Genomic DNA, 18,644 nt, shown 5'->3' with positions numbered 1-18,644 from the left:
TAGACCCTAATCCAGTAGGTCTGGTGTCCTTACAGAAACAGGAATTTCGGACACAGAGACCCACACAAAGGGAGAACACTATGTGAAGATGAAGACATAGTCTGATTCACTTATAAGCCAAGCAACTCAATATGTTGCCAGCAAACCACCAGAAGCTGGAAGGGAGGCATGGAACAGATTCTTCCTCACAGCCCTCAGAAGGAAACAGCCCTGCTAACATATTGCTCCCAGACTTCTAGCCTCCAGAACTATGAAACAATACATTTCAGTTGGTTAAGCCACCCAGTTTGTGGTACTTCATTTACAGCATCCCTGAAAAACAGAGTAATCAAGAGTAAGCAGAAACTTTTTAGGAACGGACTCTTGGAGAACGAAGTCCACTAGGGTAGATTTGTATTCGTGACTTTCATGCAAGGCCACTTCTTAATCTATATGGTGTAGGATAGAAGAAAGTTGTACTCTTACAGCTTAAGGAATCAAGGAAATTAGAGCTGGCAAAGCTCCTGGAGGGTTAGGGAGAAAATTATATGAAGAATGGAGCCATAGAGTGGAGTAAACACCTATACCTGAATATAAAGTCTCCCCAATACTTGGTTGATCACTGGAATACACATTCATGGGGAAAATTCAAGAGACTTGGTAAAAACAGAACTTATAAAGTCTGAAAGGATATTTTATCAGCTAAACACAAACTGGAAGATACCATTTGGAGTTTAAATCCAGCCCAATGAAGTGGCTAGAACAAAAATTAACACTCGACAGAGGAAAACAGCAGAATTCAAAGTCTCCAAGATATCATAAACACAATGTCCAGTTTAGAATAAAATATTACTCGACTTAACAAGAAATGGAAAAATATGCCTAGAGTCAAGAGAGGAAGCATTCAATAGAAACTGATATCCAAAAGAATATTATAAACAACCAATAAGGACTTTAAATCAGTTGTATAAAATATGTTCAGGACTTAAAGAATTTGTGATAATAAATGTTCATGTGAGGAATCTCAGCAGAGAAATGGAAACAATTAAAAATTTTAAAATAAAAATACTGGAGTCTCTTCTGATTCCATACAAATATTAGGACTATTCGCTCCAGCTCTTTGAAAAATACTGGTGCAATTTTGATCGGAATGGCATTAAAAGTATAGATTGCTCTAGGCAGTATAGACATTTTAACAATGTTTATTCTTCCGATCCAAGAGCATGGAATGGTCTTCCATCTTTTTGTTTCTTCTTCAATTTCTTTCATGAGTGTTCTGTAGTTCCTCGAGTACAGTTCCTTTACCTCTTTGGTTAGGTTTATTCCCAGGTATCTTACAGTTCTTGGTGCTATAGTAAATGGAATCGATTCTCTAATTTCCCTTTCTGTATTTTCATTGTTAGTGTATAAGAAAGCCACTGATTTCTGTACGTTGACTTTGTATCCTGCCACGTTACTGAACTGCTGTATGAGTTCTTGTAGTTTGGGGGTGGAGTCTTTTGGGTTTTCCATATAAAGAATCATGTCATCTGCGAAGAGAGAGAGTTTGACTTCTTCATTACCAATTTGGATACCTTTTATTTCTCTTTGTTGTCTGATTGCTATTGCTAGGACTTCTAATACTATGTTGAACAAGAGTGATGAGAGTGGGAATCCTTGTCGTGTTCCTGATCTCAGCGGGAAGGGGCATCACATTACCTGATTTCAAGCTTTACTACAAAGCCGTGATCACCAAGACAGCATGGTACTGGCATAAAAACAGACACATAGACCAGTGGAACAGAGGAGAGAGCCCAGATATGGACCCTCAACTCTATGGTCAATTAATCTTCGACAAAACAGGAAAAAATATACAGTGGAAAAAAGACAGTCTCTTCAATAAATGGTGCTGGGAAAACTGGACAGCCAAATGTAGAAGAATGAAACTCGACCATTCTCTAACACCGTACACAAAGATAAACTCAAAATGGATAAAAGATCTCAACGTGAGACAGGAATCCATCAGAATCCTAGAGGAGAACATAGGCAGTAACCTCTTTGATATCAGCCACAGCAACTTCTTTCAAGATATGTTTCCAAAGGCACAGGAAACAAAAGAAGATGAACTTTTGGGACTTCATCAAGATCAAAAGCTTCTGCACAGTAAAGGAAACAGTCAAGAAAACAAAGAGGCAACCCACAGAATGGGAGAAGATATTTGCAAATGACAGTACAGACAAAAGCCTGATATCCAGGATCTATAAAGAAATCCTCAAACTCAACACACACAAAACAGACAATCATATCAAAAAATGGGCAGAAGATATGAACAGACACTTCTCCAATGAAGACATACAAATGGCTATTAGACACATGAAAAAATGTTCATCATTCTCACTAGCCATCAGGGAGATTCAAATTAAAACCACATTGAGATACCACCTTACACCAGTTAGAATGGCCAAAATTAGCAAGACAGGAAACAACATGTGTTGGAGAGGATGTGGAGAAAGGGGAACCCTCTTACACTGTTGGTGGGAATGCAAGTTGGTGCAGCCACTTTGAAGAACAGTGTGGAGATTCCTTAAGAAATTAAAAATAGGGCTGCCTGGGTGGCTCAGTGGGTTAAGCCTCTGCCTTCAGCTCAGGTCATGATCTCAGAGTCCTGGGATCGAGTCCCACATCGGGCTCTCTGCTAGGCGGGGAGCCTGCTTCCTCCTCTCTCTCTCTCTCTCTCTACTTGTGATCTCTCTCTGTCAAATAAATAAAATCTTAAAAAAAAAAAAGAAATTAAAAATAGAGCTTCCCAATGACCCTGCAATTGCACTACTGGGTATTTACCGCAAAGATACAGATGTAGTGAAAAGAAGGGCCATCTGTACCCCAGTGTTTATAGCAGCAATGGCCACGGTCGCCAAACTGTGGAAAGAACCAAGATGCCCTTCAACGGATGAATGGATAAGGAAGATGTGGTCCATATACACTATGGAGTATGATGCCTCCATCAGAAAGGATGAATACCCAACTTTTGTAGCAACATGGACGGGACTGGAAGAGATTATGCTGAGTGAAATAAGTCAAGCAGAGAAAGTCAATTATCATATGGTTTCACTTATTTGTGGAGCATAACAAAATGCATGGAGGACAAGGGGAGATGGAGAGGAGAAGGGAGTTGAGGGAAATTGGAAGGGGAGGTGAACCATGAGAGACTATGGACTCTGAAAAACAATCTGAGGGTTTTGAAGGGGCAGGGGGTGGGAGATTGGAGAATCCAGGTGGTGGGTATTGGAGAGGGCACAGATTGCATGGAGCACTGGGTGTGGTGCAAAAATAATGAATACTGTTACACTGAAAAAATAAAAAATTAAAAAATAAATAAAATAAAATAAATACAATAAAACTAAAACAAATTTAAAAATTAAAAAAAAAAAAAAAGAAAAAAGATAAATAACACCCAGAAAAACAGCAAAAGAAATTACAGCTAGCTTCACATTAGATTGAGTAAAGGCCAGGAAATACCTTTAAACTGTTGAATTCATATTGCTAGCCCAGAATCTTAAATCTAATGAAAATAGCCTTCAAATATGATGACAAAATATTTTTAAAAGTTCTTGAGATAATCACCTCCAGCAGAACTGTATTAGAGAATAAAAAATTTCTTCAGAATAAAGGGAAATGGTAATAATTGGAAACTCAGAACTTCACAAAGAAATAACAACCATCAAAAAATGTAAATATAAAAAATAATACTTTTTCTTTGCTTAAGTTTTTAAATTTACTTTTTGTTGAGATAAAATTCACAAGGACATAATAGTCACATTTAGCCATTTTAGAGTATACTCTTTGGAGATTTTTCGTATATTCACAGCGATATACAATCATCAGTACTGTGTATTTTCATATTGTTGTCACCCTCAAGAGAAACTCTGTATCTTCTAAATTGTCATCCCATTTCATCCTTACCATAGCTGTGACAACCACTAATCTACTTTCTGTCTCTATGGATTTGCCTAATCAGTACATTTCATATAAATGGAATAATATACTGTATATTTTTATGTTTGGATTCTTTCACATAGCACAATGTTTTCAAGATTCATCCATATTGTAGCATGTAGTGTATTTCATTCCTTTTTATGGACAGATTATTAATTTCCATTGTATAAATATACTACTATTTGTCTATTAATCAAATGATAGATATTTGGGTGGTTCCACTTTTTAGCTATGCTGAACAATATGCTGAATAATAATGCACAGGTTTTTGTGTGAATGTATTTTCAATTATCTTGGGTATATACAAAGTTCCATGTGTACTTCAGAAGAATGTCTGAATGTCTGTTAGGCTTTGTAGATTTATAGTGTAGTTCATTTACCTTGCCATTTTCTTGAGACGTTCTGTCAATTTGTTCATCCATTATTAAAAATGGGCTATTAAAGCCTCCAGCTATTACTGGTGGACTGTTTCGCTCCACAATTTTGTCAGTTTGACTTCAGGTATTTTGTAGCTCTGTTGTTAGTTTCATATTTGTTTATAATTGTCACATCTTTTTGATGAGTTGACCCTTTCATCATTATCTAATGTCCTTCTTGTTTTTCTAAACAACTTCTGACTTAAAGTAATTTGTCTGATATTAGTATAGCTACTCCAGCTCTCTTTGTATACTGTTTGCATGAGTATATTTTCCATACTTTTGTTTTCAGTCTATTTGAACATCTAAATCTAAAGTGAATCTATTACGGACAGCATGCAATTGAATCATGATTTTTAATTCATTTACTCATCTCTACCTTTTAATTGGAGAGTTTAATCTATTTACATTTATCATTACTGATAAGGACTTGCTTCCATTTTGCTATTTGCTTTCTGTATGTCACATCACTTTTGTTCCTCAATTCCTCCATCACTTTTATGTTGTGTTAAATATTTTCTAGTGTATCATTTTAATTCCACTTTTATTTCTCTTATTATATAGTTTTGAGTTATTTTATTGGTAGATGTCCTGGGTATTAACATATTTATAACAATATTAATTTATTAAAATCTTAAGTTATAATTCAATACTACTTTTATGTACACAAAAACTTCTTCCTATATAGTTCTGTCCCCTCCCTATGTTATTATCATCACACATTATGTCACACATTGTGTGTCCACTGACATAGATTTATAATTATAGTTTTATGTAGCTATCATTTAAATAAGAAAGGAAAAAAGGACCATAAACAAAAATACATTAATACAACATTTATAATTTTATATGTAGTTACTGTTACTAGTGTTCTTTGTTTCTTTGTGTCTCTTCAAGTTACTATATGCTAGCAATGAGCCCTCTCGGTTTTTGTTTATCTTGAAATGTCTTAATTTGCCCATCATTGAAGGATAATTTTGCTGGATAGTATTCTTGGTTGACAGTTGTTTTTTTTTTTCCCAGCACCTGGAATATATCACATTGATGCCTTCTAGATTCTATGGTTTCTGATGAGAGAACAGCTGCTAATTTTATTAAGGATACTTTGTTTATAATGAGTCACTTCTCTTGCTGTTTCCAGTATTCTTTGCCTTTCAACAGTTTCATTATAATGCATCTTAGTGTGGATCTATTTGAGTTTATCTACTTGGAGTTCACTGAGACTCTCAGATGTGCAGATTCAAATTTTCACCAATTCTAGGATGATTTCACTTGTTATTTCTTCAAATATTCTTTCTTCCCCTTTCTCTTCTCTGCTTCTAGGCCTCCCACTATGTATATGTTTGTATGCTTGATACTATCCCCTAGGTTTTTTAAGCTCTGATCATTTTTCTTCCATCTTTTATCTTTCTATTACTCAGACTGGACAATTCCAATTGATCTATCTTTAAGTTCACTGATTCTTCCTTTTAACTGATAAAATCTGCTATTGAGCCCCACTAGTTTTTCACTTCAGGTACTGTACTTTTTCATAGAAAATACTTGTTTGCTTCCTTAAAAGTTTTTCTCTTTACTGATGTACTCTGACATATCATTCTCATAATTTCCTTTAGTTTTTTGCAAAAGCTAAACATATTTAAAATATCTGATTTCAAGACATTGTCTAGTCAGTTCAATGTCTGTGCTTCTTTAGAAACAGTTTCTGCTGATTAATTTTCTTTTCTTGTGTATGAGTCAGACTTTCTCATTTCTGAAAACCATTAAAATGTTTTTTCTAGGGCGCCTGGGTGGCTCAGTGGTTAAGCCGCTGCCTTCGGCTCAGGTCATGATCTCAGGGTCCTGGGATCAAGTCCCACATCAGGCTCTCTGCTCAGCGGGAAGCCTGCTTCCCTCTCTCTCTCTCTCTGCCTGCCTCTCCGTCTACTTGTGATCTCTCTCTGTCAAATAAATAAATAAAATCTTAAAAAAAAAATGTTTTTTCTAATAAGTCCATTCTGCTCCCTCTGGTGGCAGAATATAAACTATTATTTTCAAGGTTACCCATGATCTGGAAAGTAGGGGATGGGATCAGGGAGGTTTAAAGTATCACAAAGCTCACTCTATTTATTTAGATCAAGCTGGGTTTTCTTGAGTAAGTATCCCCAGGTTTTTGCAAGCTTTTAGTTAGTTTCCAGAGTTACTAAAGTTTTAGTTAGTTTCCAGAGTTACTAAAAATTGACCCAGTCAATTTTTAACAGTTTTTTTTTTCCTTTTTTTTTTTTTTTTGGAATGATAGACTTTTGGATTACCTTACTCTGCCATTTTCCTCCTCACTTAAATTTTTAAAAGACATATGGGTCTCTATTTTCACCCAAGATAGAATAACAGGGGCCAGATTTACTTTCCTACATGAAACAACTAAAAACCTGAGGAAATACATGAAACAATGTTTTTCAAGACACTGGATATAAGTCAGTGAGAAGAATAGATTTCTGAGATAATGGAAACAAAATAAGTAAACCCTATGAAATCTTGAGCCAAGGACCTAGAGAGAGCTTCTTGACTATGGGGTAAAAGGAAAGAACCCATATAGAACCTATTGGACTTTCTGAATTGATGGGCTAGAGTTGGGAGTGGGGAGACAAAGATAGGTAGAGTATACATGTCAGAGTATCACAAAGGAAAGAGCTGGCAGGGGAGTGGTAAGAGAAAGAACGAGAGTGAGAGGGCTCTCTCAAATATTCAGAGTGTTTATCCCAACATTCAGGTCAAGGTTAGAGAAAGAATCAACTAGGGAAACAGTCCCCAGAGGACCTTGGTCAGATGAGTTTTACTTGCCAAAGTAGAAATATCTCATAATCCAGGGAACATCAGGTAGAATTATAAGAATGGTGTGATGGTGTTTCCTTAGTAGTGAAGTAAAATTAGCCCAAGACTAAACACTGTCCTTCTCCCATAATAACAGAGATTAAACTCAAGACCTAAAAGGATTAAACCACCTCCAAGTAAATTAACTGTGTCAGAAAAAAAAACCCTCAATAGTACTTATAATAGTAAAAATAATTTAGCATCCACAAGGTAAAATTTCAGTGAATGACAACCAATCAAATATTAGAATGATGAAAAGCAGCAGAGTGGTAGGCAGAAGACTCACAGCAATAAAAACAAATGAAACAATGAATCCAAACTATCTCCCCAAAAGATAGATGATAGAACAGTAGACAATGTTTTTTAAGCAGTTATAATTCTATGCCCCATATTCAAGAAGCTAGAGGAAAAATTCAAATGTTTACTGTAGATTTGGAAGATGTTTTATAAGAACTCAATCAAAATTCTAGAAATTAAACCTAACATATGTGAGATGGAAAATACCCTATATATGGATAATGGCACATTAAACATCGTGGAAGAAAATATTAGTAAACTTAAATGCATAGTTATGAAAACTATTAAAAATAGAAATAAATGAACAGGTCATTTGTAAGCTGTGGTACAACTTCAAGCATCCTAAGATATACAGAAATGGAGTCCTCAATGGAAATAAGAGAGAAGGACAGAGAAAAATTTTTAATAAATAGCTGAAATTTTTTCATATTTGATAAAAGTGATATAAGCCCACAGATTCAAGCATCTCAATGGATCTTAAGCACACACACACAAAAAACCAAATCTACAAAAAGGCAATTATAATCAAATTTCTCAACACCAGTGATACTGAGAACACCTTAAAGACATCCAGAGAATAAGAGACATTATAGGAGATATGTCAGAAAGATGGTAGAGTAGGAGGACCCTAAGCTCACCCTGTCCACGTTTACAACTAAATATCATTCATGTCCAAGTTAATAAACCAGAGAAAAATCTGAAGACAGGCAAAACAAACTCCACAACTAAATATAGAAAAGAAACTGCAACAGAGATATTAGGAGGGATACAAATGGTGGTCAGGAACTGCCTGCAGGAGGAGGGAACTGTGGGTACAAGGAGGAGAAAACAGCAGGGAGCCCAGAGAGATAAATGAATCCCCATGACATCTAGCCTTGAAAACCAGAGGGTCTGAATTTCATGAGTTTGCATAATGAGCAAGACTTTATGCATGGAGCTTTAAAAGTCAGCTGATTCATCACTGGGCAAGCAGTGAGGGCAAGTGATAGCCCCCTGGTCTTAAAAAGGGCTGCTGCCTGAGGAGAGACAACATAGAAGCAACAGCTTGCACAATGTGAGGGAAATCTGTTTATACTGATTTTGAAGTATATTGGGGGACTTCTTTGGAAACCAAGGATCTGGCAGGTACCATTTTGCTCCCCAATCTCGCAGTATACACAGAGCTGTTTGCAGGAGGTGGCACAACACAAACACTTGCTGCCTAAGCTACTAGCAGTACAAACTGTCCAAGAGTTCTCCTGAGGACTTGCCCACCCCAAGCCCACTGGACTCAGCCCTGGATGCAGGGCAATTTTTGTTAACACCATGTGTGCCCTGCAGAGCCACTACCTCTGCATGCTATGCCCCCATAGCCACTATGCTTTAGAGGACTAGCAGCTGAAAATCTTGCTAACATCACCACTCCTCCCCTGAGCACTTATGCTGTCAAGCCCCCCTGAAAGCCAGCTTGCCTGGATCTCACTAACACCACAGAGAGCAAGCACAGACCACAAGAGGCAAAGAGTTGGTGCAGACACCTGGACTGAAAAAAACCAGTGTGGGCACAAGAGCAGGATGCAAGATACACACATAGGAGACTCCCCTGAAGTGCCAGGTTTTGGAGAACAGGGGAAACTGACTGCACTGAAGGGCACTATGGGACCTCTTCTTCATAAAGCCACTAGTAAGGAGTACAAGATGTAGCTAACTTTTCTAACACAGAGTAACAGACACAGAGAGGTAGACAAAATGAAGAGACAGAGAAATATGCCCCAAATGAAAGATCACAAAATCACAGATTCAAATGGGAGGAAAAGACCCAAAATCACAGCAGGAGATCTAAGTGAAAGAGAAATAAGTAATATGCCTGTTAAAGAAGTTAAAGTAATGATCGTATAAACACTCACTGGACTTCAGAAAAGGGTCTGGAGGATATCATTGAGACCCTTGACAAAGAGATTTAAAAAACCAACATACCAGAGATGTAGAACTCAATAAATGAAATTAAAAATACAATTGATGGAAAAATGGTAGGCTACAGGAAGCAGAGGAACATATCAGTGACCTGGAGGATAGAGTAATGGAAAGCAATCAAGCTGAACAGGCAAGAGGCAAACAAATATGGCACAATGAGAACAGACTTAGAGAACTCAGTGGCTCTGTCAAGTGAATTCATTTCACATTATAGGGATCCCAGAAGGAGAAGGGGGAGGGCAGAAAATGTATTTGAAGAAGTAATAGCTGAGCTCTCCCCAAATCTGGGAAGGGAAACAGATCCAGATTCAGGAAGCACAGAGATCACCCAACAAACACAACCCACGGAGGTCCACACCAAAAAGCATAATTATTAAAGTGGCAAAAAAATAGTGATAAAGAAAGAATTTTAAAGACTGTAAGAGAAAAGAACATAATCACATACAATGGGAATCCCATAAAGCTATCAGTTGATTTTTTCAGCAGAACCTTTGCAGGCCAGAAGGGTATATGCCATGATGGTTTCAACGTTCTGAAAGAGAAAAACCTGCATCCAAGAATACTTTACCCAACAAAGCTATAATTCAGAATAGAAGGAGAGATAAAGAGTCTCCCAGACAAACAAAAGTTAAAAGAATTCATGACCAGTGTATCTGGGTGGCTCAGTCAGTTAAGTGTCTAACTCTTGATTTCAGACAGTCCATGATCTCAGGGTCCTGAGACTGAGCCCCACATCAGGCTCTATGCTCAGCAGGGAGTCTGCTTCTTTCCTCTCCCTCTGCCATTGCCCCTGCTTGCATTCTCTCTCTCTGTTTCTCTCTCTCAAACAAATAAATAAATCTTAAAAAAAAATCATGACCACTAAACCAGGCCTACAGGAAGTAAAAGATGATACCAAATATCTGAAACACGATGGGGAGAGGAGTAAAGAATGAGTTAAAAAATAAGCAACCATCTGTTTAATAAAGACCACTATATGCGGAAAATGTTACATATAAACCAAATGGTACCTACAAGCAGAAAAACCAGTAATAGATATGCAAATGATAAAGAGTAAGGAACCCAAGTATATCACTAAAGAAAACCAGCAAACTATGAAAAAGAGCAAGAGAAGAAAGATCAGAGAAAAATTAGTAAAGCAACCACAAACAAGTCACAAAATGGCAATACATACATATCTACTAATAGCTATTCTGAATGTAAATGGACTAAGTGCTCCAATCAAAAGACACAGAGTGACAGTGTGTTTAAAAAAATAAATAAAAAATAAAAATAAAAACAAGAGCCATCTACATGCTGCCTTTATAAGAGACTCATTTCAGACCTAAAGACACCTGCAGATTGAAAGTGAGGGGATAGAGAAACATTTACCATGTGAATTGATGCCAAAAGAAATTCACAGTAGCAGTACCTCTATTGGACAAAATGGAGTTTAAAACAAAGTCTGTAAAAAGAGACAAAGAAGGACACTATATAATAAAACAATCCAACAAGAAAATAGAACATTCGTAACTATTTATGCACCCAACATGTGAGCACCTAAATACATGAAACAGTTAATAACAAACATAAAATAACTAACTTTTAGAGACAATAATAGTTAGAGACATTAATACCCCACTTACATCAATGGGCAGATTATCCAAACAGAAAATCAACAAGGAAACAGTGGCTTTGGATGACATACTGGATCAGATGGATTTAACAGATATACTCAGAAAATTCCACCCTAAAACAACAGAATACACATTCTTTTCAAGTGCATATGGAACATTCTGTATAATAGTTACATATTAGACCACAAAACAAGTGTCAACAAATTCAAAAATACTGAAGTCATACCATGCATCTTTTCTGACCACAATACGATGAAATAGAAATCAACTGTGAGAAAAAAGTAGGAAAGATCATAAATACATGGAGGTTAAATAACATGCTATTAAACAATGAATGGGTCAACCAAGAAAATCAAAAAGAAATTAAAAAGTATGTGAGAACAAATGAAAATGAAAACACAATGATCCAAAACCTTTGGGATGCAGCAAAAGTAAATAGTTCTAAGAGGGAAGTTTTAAGGCAATACAAGCCTACCTCAAGAAGCAAGAAAAAGCTCAAATAAACAAACTAACCTTACACTTAAAGGAGCTAAAAAACTAGCAAACATAACCCAAAGCCAGAAGAAAGAAGGAAATAATAAAGATAAGAGCAGAAATAAGTGATATAGAAACTAAAATAAAGCAATAAAAATAGAACAGATCAGGGAAACTAGAAGTTAGTTCTTTGAAAAGATCGACAAAATGGATACATCCCCATGCAGACTCATAAAAAAAGGAAAAGAAGGAAGGAAGGAAACAAGATCACCAGTAAAAGAAGAGAAATAACCACTAACCCCACAGAAATACAAACAGCTATAAGAGAATTTTATGGAAAACTATACACCAACAAATTAGACAACATAGAAGAAATGTATAAATTCCTAGAGTCATATAACCTGTCAAAACTGAAGCAGAAAGAAATAGAAATTTTGTTAAGACTTACTACAAGCACATATTGAATCAGTAATCAAAAAACTCCCACTGAACAAAAGTCTAGGATCAGACAACTTCACAGGTGAATTCTATTAAATGCCTGAAGAGAAGTTAATACCTATTCTACTCAAACTATTCAAAAAATAGAAGAAAAAAAAACCTTCCAAATTCATTCTATGAGGTACCACCCTGATACCAAAACTAGATAAAGATACCACAAAAAGGAGAACAATAGGCTAATATCTCTGATGAATACAGATGCAAAAATCCTCAACAAAATACTAGCAAACAGAGTCCAACCAAATCTTAAAAAAATAATTCACCACAATCAAATGGGATTTATTGCTGGGATACAAAGGTAGTTCAATATTCACAAATCAACCCACGTGATACAGCACATCAATAAGAGACAGGATAAAATCCATATGATCATCTCAACAGATGCAGAAATAGCACTGACAAAGTACAACATCCATTCATGATAAAAAAAACCCTCAACAAAACAGGTTTAGAGGGAAAAGTCCTCAACATAATAAAGGTCATATATGAAAACCCACAGCTAATATCCTAAATAGGGAAAAAACTAAGAGATTTTTCCTCTAAGGTCAGGAACAAGACAGGAATGTTTACTCTCACCACTTTTATTCAACATAGCATTAAAGTCCTAGCCACAGCAATGAGACAATAAAAAGAAATGAAAGGCACCCAAATCAGCAAGGAAGAAATAAAACTTTCACTACTTGCAGATGACATGATACTATATAGAGAGAACTCAAAAGACTCCTCCAAAAAACTGGTACAACTTATAAGACTTCAGTAAATTAGTAGGATATAAAATCAATGTACAGAAATCTGCTGTATTTCTATACACTAACAAAGCACCAGCAGAAAGATAAGTTAAGGAAACAATCCCATTTAAAATTGTACCAACAATAATTAGATACCTAGGAATAAACGTAACCAAACAAGTCAAAGACCCCTATAAGCTGAAAACTACAAAATATTTATGAAAGAAATTGAAGATGACACAAAGAATTGGAAAGACATTCCATCCTCATGGTCTGGAAGAAAAAAAATATTGTTAAAATGTCTACACTACAATTTTTTAAAATGCCTATACTAACCAAAGCAATCTACAGATTTAATGTAATCCCTATCAAAATACAAATAGCACTTTCACAGAACTATATTAAAAAAATCCAAAAATTTATGGAATCACAAAAGACCCCAAATTGCCAAAGTAATCTTGAAAAAGAAACGCAAAGCTGGAGGTATCACAATTGCACACTTTCAGTTACATTATAAAACTGCAGTAATCAAAATAGTATGGTACTGGCACAAAAACAGACACATAGATGAATCAAACAGAATGGAAAACCCAGAAGTAAACCTAAACTTATATGGTCAATTAATCTCTGACAAAGCAGAAAAGAATATCCAATGGGAAAAAGACAGTCTCTTCAACAAGTTTTGTTCAAAAAACTCGATAGCTACATGAAAAGAAAGAAACTGAACCACTTTTTTACACCATACACACAAATGAATTCAAAATATGAGACCTGAAACCATAAAAACCCTAGAAGAGTGCACAGGCAGTAATTTCTCTGACTCTGGCTATAGCAATATTTTTATAATATATCTCCTGAGGCAAGGGAAATAAAAAGCAAAAATAAGCTACTGGGACTATATCAAAATTGAATGGTTCTGTACAGTGAAGGAAATAACCAACAATACTCAAAGACAACCTATGGAATGGGAGAAAATATTTGCATATGACACATCCAATATATGGTTAGTGTATAAAATATATAAAGAACTTATATAAATCAACATCCAAAAAACAATCTAATTTAAAAATGGGCAGAAGACATGAACAAACATTTCTCCAAAGAAGACATCTAGATGACCAACAGATCATAAAAAGATGTACAACTTCACATATCAGGGAAATACAAATCAAAACTACAATGAGGTATCATTTCACACCTGTCAGAATGGCTAAAATCAAGGACACAGGAAGCAAAAGTGCTGGCAAGGATATGAAGAAAAAGGAACCCTTGTGCACTGTTGGTGGGAATGCAAACTGGAGCAACACCTATGCTAACCAGTATGGAGTTTCCTTAAAAATTAAAAACAGAAATACCCTATGATACAGTATTCCCACTATTGAGTATTTACTAAAAAATACAAAAACACTAATTCAAAGGGCTACATGAACCCCTACATTTATAGCAGCATTATTTATACTGCCAAACTATAGAAGCAACCCAAGAGTCCACTGATAGATGAATGAATAAAAAGATGTGGTATCTATACATCATTAATTATTATTCATTCATAAAAAAGAATAAGATCTTGCCATTTGCAATGACATGGCTGGAATTAAGAGTAAAATGCTAAGCAAAATAAGTCAGAGAAAGACAAATACTATATAATTTCACTAATACATGGAATTTGAGAACAACAAAAATGAGCAAAGGCCAAAAAAGAGAGAAACAAAACAAGAAACAGATTCTTAGCTATAGAGAACAAACTGATGGTTACCAGAGGGCAGGTAAGTGGGGAGATGGGCTAAATAGGTAATGGGGATTAAGGAGTACAATCGCCATGGTGAACATCAGGTATTGTATGGAAGTGTTGAATCACTATATGGTACACTTAAAACTAATATAATTGTATATGGTAACTTTACTGGATTAAAAAAAAAGACATATATAGCAACTATAAATGAGAATAACAACAGACTTTCTGTCAGAAACAATGCAAGTCAGCTTACAGTGAAGTAAACATTTATAACAGTGAAACAACATTGCTACCAACCTAGAAACTCAATATATAGCAAAATATCTTTTAAAAATTAACAGAAAATAGCCTTTGCTGAAATAAAAGAGCTGAAATTATTTATTAACAACAGAAATAATGAAACAATAGGGATGCCTGGGTAGATCTTCAGTTAAGCATCTGCCTTCAGCTCAGGATCCTAGGATCAAGTACCACATTTGGCTCTTTGCTCAGCAGGGAGTCGGCTTATCCCTCTACCTGACACTACCCCTGCATGTGTGCTCTCTCTCTTACAAATAAATAAATTAAATCTTTTAAAAAAGATAAAAAAATGGTATTACCAAAGCTCCCAATAGATATTAAAAAGAAACTAAGAGAATATTATGAAAAATACATTGAGACTACATTTGTAAAAACTTAGATGATACATGTAATGGTCAATGAACACACATAAAATCCACACATCACTAGTAGTTAATAAAATGCAAAATAAGTTCACAGTCTACTACCATTCATGCACTAGAACTGCTAAAATAAAAAGCCTGCAAAGACTGAACTTTGCTCCAAATTTTATATATTGCTGATGAGAGTACAAATGACACAATTAAGGAAAAAACTACTTGCTTCATATAAAATTAAACAAACATCTACCCTATGAACCAGCAATTTCATTTTTAGATATATGTCAAAGAGAAATAAAAACATTTCTTTACAAAATGAATTATATGGAAATAATTAATAGCAACTTTTCTCATAATAACAAAAAAAAAGAATGCAAATACCCATTACCAGAAAATGAATAAATAAATTATTGTATATTTAAAAATTGAGTACTACCTAGTAACATAATAAAACCTGCTTATATATGCATCAATAAGGATGAATCTCACATATATTTTGCTGAGAAAAAAAAGAAATACAGATTTAAAGAGGTATATATCATTTAATTTATAGTGAAGCTGATCTATGATGAAAAAAATTAGAATCGTCCTTTCCTTTGAGGAGCTAACTGACTGGGAAAAGGCATCAGAGAACATTTTAGAGTGATAAAAATGTTTTGTATCTTAATATTATATGTTAGTTACATATCAAAACTCATTGACATTGTACATATAAGACTTACTTCACTATATGTACATTTTCAAAAAGTTATAAAATATTGATTCTTGTTAATATATGGGCTTTTTACAGAAGTCTGGGCTTGCAATCCATTCTACATTCCATGCTACACTGCATTCCATGCTACACTGTATAGGTTTTGCCACTGACTCACCCCATCTCAACTGTGAACATATCTCTCCAATTCTATGTTCACTGATGTAGGCATGTTAATAGACTGAATTTGGCCAAGGGGGAAGTATCATACTATGAAAATAAGCAAATGTTATAAATCTTTTTGTTTTGTTCTGCTTTTTTGAAGAATAATTTATTAAACATTTATCAGTATACTATTAATGAATATATTGAGGATATTAAGGAGCCAGGTTTCCCATTGTTGGGAGAATGGATTCAAAATATGAGGAAAGGGAAAAATAAGATATATCCTGTGGCATTTGATTTAATTGAAGGTATAAGAACAAACTCATGCTTTTTAATACATAGATATAGGTAGGATTAAGAGTGTGTGTATGTGTGTAGTTTTCTAAGCTATGTCACTTTGGGGGCCTATAAGTGATGGCACACTGGTAATAATAAGTACATAGTATACCCATATCTTTGGTTCATGGTAAGGATAATTATATTCAGAAACCAAAAACTCATTAAGAAATGATGATTCTAGGAGCACCTGGGTATCTCAGTAGGTTAAGCAACCAACTCTTGATTTTGGCTCAGGTCACAATCTCAGGGACATGAGATTGATCCCCACTTTGGGCTCTGGCTCAGTGCAGCGTCTGCTTGAGATTCTCTCTTTCCCTTTCTCTCTCTGTCCCTCCCCCACTTTCATGCTCTCTCCCTCTTTCTCCCCCCCTTTCTCTCTCAATAAATAAATAAATAAATAAATAAATAAATAAAACATACATACAGACAGACATAAAATCTTCAAAAAGAAAAGAAAAGAAATTATGATTCCAGGGCTAATGCAGGCAAAATACAAGCAAAGTCTGGAGTATCTCATCTATCTCTAAAAAAATACTCAAAGAAATATGACGACCTGTTAAAAGATAACAGGGGAAGATTGGGGGAATCTCCATTCCTCAAATCTGGATGATTCAAATATCTAAATAAATAAAGAAGAAGACTGTGTTATAATCCATTAATAAAATTTAAAAATCCATTAGTCTGCCATCATAAAAACATACAAAGAGGAGAGCAAAGAATGCCTTTCCTTATAGTAAAATCCAACTGAAAAATATAGACTGATAAAGTTAGAAATATATCATTGGATGCTTAAAACTGGTAGGTAAAAGCCTGATAACAGCTGTATATTTATAGATTTTTAAAATACTTCACTAAAATTACTTATTAATTACAAAGGGAAAAATTTTAAGTAGAGAAACTTAGAAAACACCATTTTATCCAAGCCATCAAAGCTAACATAGCTAATTTGGGAGCAAACTGACATTATGTGCCTCCTAATAAGATTCACTGAGGAGAATACACTATCACTTCAGTAGTATTCTTGCCAAAAATGCATATCCTGAATCTAATCATGAAGAAACATCAGACAAATCAAAACTGAGGAACATTCTACAAAGCAGATGGCTAAAAGTCTTCAAAATATCAAGGTCAAAAAGCACAAAGAAAGGCTAAAGAACTATTCTAAATTAGACACTAAAGAGATGTGACAACTGAATGTAATTCAGGGTCCTGGATTTAGTCCTAGACTGGGAACAATCAGTTACTATTCAGGGCCTTATAGGGACAATTGATAAAAAGGATGAGATGACATTATTGTATTAATATCAAATTTCCTGGTTTTTATAACTTTAATCTGATTATGTAAGAAGATGTCCTTTTTCTTAGTATATGCACACTGACATATTTAAGCATAAAGGAACATGATGTCTTGATCTTGCTCTCAAAAATTTTTTCCAGGAAAAAAAAAGACAGCAAGAGAGCGGGCACTTGCAAGCAAATGGTAAAATATATATGACTGGTGAAAACAAATAAAACATACATGAGAGTACCTTAAAGTATTTTTGAAACATTCTGTACATGTGAAATTACACCAAAATAGACTTCCATTTGAGCCAACATGGAGTAACAGGGACTGGATTCACCCTCTCACCTGAAACAATTTTTAAAATGTGCAAAATATGTAAAGCAATGGTTTTCAAACATAGAATATCAGGCAGTAGGAGACAATGGTGTATGAGAAAAGGGAGACAAATCAGGGGAGAATGACAACTGTCCCACCTTACTGCCTGGAGTTAGCTTCTAAGATGTAGGGAGGGGGAACAAAGCCCAAGCCCAAACCCAGTACTCTACTTGAGTTGAAGAGATACAGATGGGATACAAGGAAGGCTAATGTGACCAGAGTTCAAATGACAATGTACTGAAGAGGATCTTCACTAAAAGAGGGAGAAGTGCCTTAAGTGTTCAGTTGAGTACTCTTGGAGTATGCATGTACAGAAATTACCAAGACTGAGGAAAGAAACTCCCAAAAGAAACAGAGGTAGAAAAAATCTCAGAACTCACACATGGTCAGAAATAATTCATATTCCCATGGCCAGCACAGAAAAACTTCATAATTCACAAAAGTGCTGCTGTAGTAGTGGTGGAAAGTTATGCCTAGATAAAAACTTCTCTCATGCCACCTAAGAAAGCTTAAAAGTATGTCTAAGAGAAAAGTTTTTCAAGTAACTTAACTGTGTCTCAAAACACAACTCAGGAATATTTATAAAAATATAAAAACATCCAGCATTCC

The sequence above is a fragment of the Lutra lutra genome, chromosome 15 (genome assembly GCF_902655055.1).
Source record: "Lutra lutra chromosome 15, mLutLut1.2, whole genome shotgun sequence".
NCBI classification, from domain to species: Eukaryota; Metazoa; Chordata; class Mammalia; order Carnivora; family Mustelidae; genus Lutra; species Lutra lutra.
Note: the sequence above shows the minus strand (reverse complement) of the source record.